Source organism: Scylla paramamosain, chromosome 15 (assembly GCF_035594125.1).
Source record: "Scylla paramamosain isolate STU-SP2022 chromosome 15, ASM3559412v1, whole genome shotgun sequence".
Lineage (NCBI taxonomy): Eukaryota > Metazoa > Arthropoda > Malacostraca > Decapoda > Portunidae > Scylla > Scylla paramamosain.
The window spans coordinates 12,028,512-12,036,272 of NC_087165.1; the positions used below are offsets into that span (position 1 = coordinate 12,028,512).

Below are 7,761 nucleotides of genomic sequence, written 5' to 3' on the forward strand. Positions count from 1 at the left end.
GGAAGGCACCTCAACATCGCATTCAAATGGCGCCGAAGAGGGAGCGCTTGGTCCACGGAGCCGACGGGCACCCAACCCTTCAGTGACAGGCGAGCCATCAGAGAAGGTGGCACCGCCGACTGCGCTTCAAGCCCCGCCACCGCGACAAGGTGACTCCCTATGGCGGGGAAGATACAGAGAGACACAAGTTTACATTCTATCAAACGGGGGGAAGATATAAAGTGACTCTTTAGTGTAGATTCTATCAAACGTTTTTGATATGTCTGCAGGAACAGCAAAGATTTCATAAAAGAGGATGGCCAAGACCTTCTAAGGAAAGACAAGATCACCAATAGTACAGCCACGACGTAACTCATACTGACGATCCGATATAAGGTAGTGAAGTGATAGGTGTTTATCAATCTTCATGACGGATATAGATTAAAATTTTTGAGAAAGAAAGGAAATGAAAGTTATAGGACTGTAGTTTGAAAAGTTGGAGAGGTCAATGTATTTAGGAAGAGACTGAACGTAGGCAAATTTCCTGCAGCAAAGAAAGGTAAATGTCGACATAGTTGACTAGGCAAGGTGCAAGCACGTAGGCACAGTTTCGAAAAACAATAAGAGAAACCCCATCAGCTCCAAAAGGTTTCCTAATGTTATGATAAGCAAGGGCATGAAAAACATAATTGAGAAGGGTCTTAAAGGGAGACATGAAATAGTGAAGGAGAGGGAGGAACATGTCCTGAATCATCCAGGGTCAGGAAAAGGCAGCTTTAGAGATAGATTTTTTTTTTTTTTTATGTAGGAAGGACACTGGCCAGGGCAACAAAAATCCAATAAAAGAATATGCCCACTGAAATGCCAGTCCCATAAAGGGGTCAAAGCAGTGGTCAAAAATTGATGAATAAGTGTCTTCAAACCTCCCTCTTGAAGGAATTCAAGTCATAGGAAGGTGGAAATACAGAAGCAGGCAGGGAGTTCCAGAGTTTACCAGAGAAAGGGATGAATGATTGAGAATACTGGTTAACTCTTGCGTTAGAGAGGTGGACAGAATAAGGGTGAGAGAAAGAAAAATTCTTGTGCAGCGTGGCCGCGGAAGGAGGGGAGGCATGCAGTTAGCAAGATCAGAAGAGCAGTTAGCATGAAAATAGCGGTAAAAGACAGCTAGATATGCAACATTGCGGCGGTGAGAGAGAGGCTGAAGACAGTCAGTTAGAGGAGAGGAGTCGATGAGACGAAAAGCTTTTGATTCCACCCTGTCTAGTAGAGCAGTATGAGTGGAAACCCCCAGACATGTGAAGCATACTCCATACATGGACGGATAAGGCCCTTGTACAGAGTTAGCAGCTGGGGGGGGATGAGAAAAACTAGCGGAGACGTCTCAGAACGCCCAACTTCATAGAAGCTTTTTTAGCTAGAGATAAGAACATAAGAACATAAGAAATAAGGGAAGCTGCAAGAAGCGACCAGGCTTACACGTGGCAGTCCCTGTATGAAACACATCTACCTATTTCCATCTGCTATCTCCATCCATAAACTTGTCTAATCTTCTCTTAAAGCTCTCTAGTGTCCTAGCACTAACTACATGATTACTGAGTCCGTTCCTCTCATCTACCACTCTATTTGAGAACCAATTTTTTTCCTATCTCCTCCCTAAACCTAAATTTTTCAAGCTTGAACCCGTTATTTCTTGTTCTACCCTGGTTGCTGATCCTAAGAATTTTGCTTACATCTCCCTTGTTATAACCCTTACACCACTTAAAGACTTCTATCAGGTCCCCTCTTAACCTACGTCTCTCTAAAGAATGTAAATTTAACAGCTTCAACTCGGAAGATTCAAGAGCGTGGGGACGAGAGCAGGCTAAGTCATTGTGCACATAAACGCAGCATCCAGCTTTGGATCGAAAATGAGGATAGAGAAAGTAGGAGGGAACAGAAAAGGGGCTACTGTCAGTTGCCTCAGACACCTGAGTTTCAGTGAGGAAAAGAAGATGAGGTTTAGAAGAGGAAAGGTGGTGTTCTACAGATTGAAAATTAGATCTTAGACCGCGAATGTTGCAGAAGTTAATAAAGAAAAAGTTGAGGTGGGTGTCAAGACACTTAGGGTCGTCGACAGAAAGGCAGCCCGACCTGGGGACATTTATGGTCCCCTCCCCAGATGGGGACTCCGAGGTTGGTGTAGGAGTCGCCATGATGATTTTAAAATATTTGAGTGATGGGTGTGTGTGTTATTATGTGTAAAACAAAGTAGAGACATACAGGGTGAGGCAAAATACTGGAATAATGATGAAAAAAAAAAAACAGAATAATTCGTAGACAATAAAGATATGTGTTTAGATATACTGGCAGACACTGAGTAAGGCAAAAACAGGTGGACAATATAATGGTATAGTGTAGTAAAACAAATCTGGTGTGCTCTTGCTGGCGGGGTGGTGAGGACTGACAGAGTTGGTGGCGTGGGAGTTAGATTGGTTAATCTCATGGTCAAAATTTAAACCAATTAGAGGATAAACTGTAGCAACGGTATAAGAAAGTTTTAATATCATTAATTTTGACCAATTGAGGAATTCACATGTGACCCAGAAAACAATGGTTCTATCGCGTTTTTTGCATGTAATGGTAACTCGTAAAGATAATTACTCAATTACAGCAGCAGTTTAAAGCAAACTAACCTTCACTGGTTTCGATTTGATTATCCGAAACCAGATAATTAATCTGAAACCAGTGAAGGTTAATTTCCGGTAAACTGCTGTATGTAATTGATTAATTATCATTACGAGTTACCATTACATGCAAAAACGCGATAGAACCATTGTCTTCTGGATCACATGTGAATTCAATATTGGGGTGTTTAGAGTTTAGATAACTAAGAAATTTAGGAATGTGTTGAGAGTGTTTGAATAAGATAAAGGTGTCATCAAAGTATCTTCTGTAAAACATAGACTTAAATTCATTAGGACATTCATTTAACCAATTAGTTTCATGGTGACATAAGGAAGCATTGGCAAGAGTTGTTAGTGGTAAGACATTACGGAGCTTTAAGAAAAGATTAGACGGGTTTATGGATGGGGATGACAAGTGGAAATAGGTAGGTATATTTCATACAGGGACTGCCACGTGTAACCCTGGTCGCTTCTTGCAGCTTTTCTTATTTCTTATGTTCTTATGTTCTAGTGATAACATTCAGTTTAAGGAGATGTTTCCTCTTCTCACTATATATATATATATATATATATATATATATATATATATATATATATATATATATATATATATATATATATATATATATATATATATATATATATATATATATATATATATGGCAAGCTCTGCATTTTGTATTTTCTTAAGGTCTTTCTCTTTATTTCTTAAAATTATCCGATTCTCTTTCGTGTGTTGTGGGGTGACATCTTTATAGTGTGTCATCTCTGCCAAATCTAGATTTCAGGCCCGTGACCCTTCTTCAGTGGTTGCGGTATGATGCTTCGCTCTCGATGTTTGGGGAGATAATGAGTAGATGGTCGTGTGTGTGTGCTGATTGTTACCTTGAAAAGTCAAGGTGACGTGGGCTTTGATGACAAGAGCCAGCCCACAAAGTAGATGGCCGGAGTAACCGGTATTTAAAGCCGTCCACTGCCTCCCGCGCACGGTGTCGTGGTTTGTGATTGGCTATAGTGCAGTGCTGATGTTCTCATGCTGGGCAAGGCTTTCAAGGCTTTTGATTGGATGTTAAGGCTCGGCTCTTCTTCCTTGATGTACAGTGCTTCTAGAATGGTAAGGGGCTTGTCGATGCAAATTGTGATGATTTTTGTGTTTTCTTCCAATATTTTCCATGTTAGGCGTGACTTGTGCTCTTCTTTCAAGTGTTTTTTTTGGGGTGCCTGATGCAAGATGATAGCTGAGGTATCTGTACAGCTTCATTGTAGTCATGCTGACATAGGTGGAGGGGAGGGCTTAAAAGTTCATTTGTTTACAGGTGAACCTATAGCTAACATGTGATTTTTGAAGTTGTCTTTTCGTCATACTGGGCATGCTTCTGAAGAGCAGATGGCTTGTTTTCTTGTTTTTACAGTAGATGACAAAGTTCAGGCGTTTTTCAGAGTCAGTTGGTGCGATGATTTTTTTCAATATTTGATTTATAATTCTTTCTTTTTCTTTATAGGGGCTTGTGTACTGCGCTCTGTAGAATATGTCGATGGCTTCTTTCTTTCTCGTAGTTCCTTCTCCCCGGTGCCAGCGGTCAATGATTCTCTTTATTTGGTTGTCTGTGTCTCTTTTGTTGAAGCCGATGTTTAGTAGCACTGATGTAGAGCGTTCAGTTTCTTGATGGACTTGCTTCCACGTGCTACAATAAGTGAGTACCCTTCGCTGCGATGGTAGAATCTTTGTATCGTTGGGGGCACTCGCTGTTCCCGTTCAGGCAGTGGCCAGGGTTTGTGGGTTTCATGTAGAGGTAGGTGTTGAAGGTTTTTTGGTCTTGTCTAATCAGAATGTCAAGGAATGGTATTGCACCATTGACTCTGTGCTCGATGCTGAAGTTTAGATCCGATGACTCTTGCAGGTAGCATCTTTGTAGTACGTTGTTGATCAGTATGTATATCACTGTCTGTACTTTCACATAATATCCTCATCCATAAACCTGTCTAATCTTATGAAGATCGCTCATGTCTCTGTACTAACAATTTAATAATTGAGTCTGTTCCATTTATCTACTTCCCTATTTAAAAACTAATTCCTTCCTATCTTCTTCTTCTTTTTTTTTTAATCTAACAAGCTTGAACCCATTATTTCTTTTCCCACCCTGATTACTGACTGTTGTGTATGTCCCCCTTGTTATTTCCCTATGTTACTTAAAGACCTCCATTAGGTTAGATTAGGACACCTCTCACTTCACCCACCTAAGCTTGATTTATCAGCCTAACCTCACCCTTGCACCTCACTTCACCTCCCTTACCCCGTCCTTCGTCCCTCACCACTTGGCAGTCATTTTTCCTACATATTAATATCTCCTATGGCACATATCTGATAATTTCTCTCAGTTATGATTATATCCTACATTACTGCGCTTCGAATTTCTTTTGTGATTGTGCACAGTGGCCTACAGAGTGATTCCCATAATATTACGTTTCTTCCTTGATATCAACCTATGCTGATGATTTTTTAAATATATCTTTCCTCTAAGCAAGTATATGCTATTGAAAGTATTCCTACAGTTCATGTACTAATTACTTAAGCTATTCCTAGCCAAAGCCCGAGCTCCCTGGCGTTTTTGTTTTTTATCATGTAGGAAGGACATTGGCCAAGGGCAACAAAAATCAATAAAAAAAATGCCCACTGAAATGCCAGTCACATAAAAGGGTCAAAGCAGTGGTCAGAAATTTGATGAACAAGTGTCTTGAAACCTCCCTCTTGAAGGAATTCAAGTCAAAGGAAGGTGGAAATACAGAAGCAGTTAGGGAGTTCCAGAGCTTACCAGATAAAGGGATGAATGATTGAGAGTACTGGTTAACTCTTGCGTTAGAGAGATGGACAGAATAGGGGTGAGAGAAAGAACAAAGTCTTGTGCAGCGAGGCCGCGGGAGGAGGGAAGGCATGCAATTAGCAAGATCAGAAGAGCAGTTAGCATGAAAATAGCGGTAGAAGACAGCTAGAGATGCAATATTGCGGTGGTGAGAGAGAGGCTGAAGACAGTCAGTTAGAGGAGAGGAGTTGATGAGACGAAAAGCTTTTGATTCCACCCTGTCTAGAAGAGCAGTATGAGTGGAACCCCCCCCAAACATGTGAAGCATACTCCATACATGGACGGATAAGGCCCTTGTACAGAGTTAGCAGCTGGGGGGTGAGAAAAACTGGCGGAGACGTCTCAGAACGCTTAACTTCATAGAAGCTGTTTTAGCTAGAGATGAGATGTGAAGTTTCCAGTTCAGATTATAAGTAAAGGACAGACCAAGGATGTTCAGTGTAGAAGAGCGGGACAGTTGAGTGTCATTGAAGAAGAGGGGATAGTTGTCTGGAAGGTTGTGTCGAGTTGATAGATGGAGGAATTGAGTTTTTGAGGCATTGAACAATACCAAGTTTGCTCTGCCCCAATCAGAAATTATAGAAAGATCAGAAGTCAAGCGTTCTGTGGCTTCCCTGCGTGAAATGTTTACCTCCTGAAGGGTTGGACGTCTATCAAAAGATGTGGAAAAATGCAGGGTGGTATCATCAGCGTAGGAGTGGATAGGACAAGAAGTTTGGTTTAGAAGATCATTAATGAATAATAAGAAGAGAGTGGGTGACGGGACAGAACCCTGAGGAACACCAATGTTAATAGATTTAGGAGAAGAACAGTGACAGTCTTCCACAGCAGCAATAGAACGGTCAGAAAGGAAACTTGAGATGAAGTTACAGAGAGAAGGATAGAAACCGTAAGAGGGTAGTTTGGAAATCAAAGCTTTGTGCCAGACTCTATCAAAGGCTTTTGATATGTCCAAGGCAACAGCAAAAGTTTCACCAAAATCTCTAAAAGAGGATGACCAAAACTCAGTAAGGAAGGCCAGAAGATCACCAGTAGAGGGGCCTTGTCGGAACCCATACTGGCGATCAGATAAGGTTGTGAAGTGATAGATGTTTAAGAATCTTCCTGTTGAGGATAGATAAAAAAAATTTAGATAACTTTAGGGAAGGTGCAAGCAAGGAGGCACAGTTTCGGAGAACAATAGGAGGGACCCTATCAGGTCCATAAGCCTTCCGAGCGTTTAGGCCAGCGAGGGCATGGAAAACATAATTGCGAAGAATTTTAATAGGTGGCATGAAGTAGTCAGAGGGTGGAGGAGAGGGAGGAAGAAGCCCAGAATCATCCAAGGTAGAGTGAAGAGTTTAGGTTTAGAAATAGATGTGATAGAAGTGGTACCATTTGGTTGAAACAGAGGAGGGAAGGAAGAAGCAAAGTTATTGGAGATATTTTTGGGTAGATGCCAGAAGCCACGAGGGGAGTTAGATCTTGAAAGGTTTTGACACTTTCTGTTAATTCAGGAGTTTTTAGCTAGTTGGAGAACAGACTTGGCATGGTTCCGGGCAGAAATATAAAGTGCATGAGATTCTGGTGATGGAAGGCTTAAGTACCTTTTGTGGGCCACCTCTCTCATGTATAGCACGAGAAGAAGCTGTGTTAAACCAAGGTTTAGAAGGTTTAGGACGAGAAAAAGAGTGAGGAATGTACGCCTCCATGCCAGACACTATCACCTCTGTTATGCGCTCAGCACACAAAGACGGGTCTCTGACACGGAAGCAGTAGTCATTCCAAGGAAAATCAGCAAAATACCTCCACAGGTCCCCCCAGCTAGCAGAGGCAAAACGCCAGAGGCACCTTCGCTTAGGGGGATCCTGAGGAGGGATTGGAGCGATAGGACAAAATACAGATATGAGATTGTGATCGGAGGAGCCCAACGGAGAAGAAAGGGTGACAGCATAAGCAAAAGGATTAGAGGTCAGGAAAAGGTCAAGAATGTTGGGCGTATCTCCAAGACGGTCAGGAATACGAGTATGGTGTTGCACCAATTGCTCTAGGTCGTGGAGGATAGCAAAGTTGTAGGCTAGTTCACCAGGATGGTCAGTGAAGGGAGAGGAAAGCCAAAGCTGTTGGTGAACATTGAAGTCTCCAAGAATGGAGATCTCTGCAAAAGGGAAGAATCAGAATGTGCTCCACTTTGGAAGTTAAGTAGTCAAAGAATTTCTTTATAGTCAGAGGAGTTGAGAAGTATACAGCACAAATAAATTTATTTTGAGAGTGAC

The 7,761-nt window shown here is 41.7% G+C and overlaps 1 protein-coding gene across 1 annotated transcript in view; it reads right to left on the reverse strand.

The window, feature by feature from the left end:
- LOC135107449 (integumentary mucin C.1-like) overlaps positions 1–154 on the reverse strand; it is a 10,843-nt gene extending 10,689 nt beyond the window's left edge. The window contains exon 1 of the mRNA XM_064017323.1: positions 1–154. This exon is cut by the window's left edge and continues 485 nt beyond it. The gene's annotated coding sequence lies outside the window, so the exon portion shown is untranslated.
- Between the last annotated feature and the right edge of the window lie 7,607 nt (positions 155–7,761).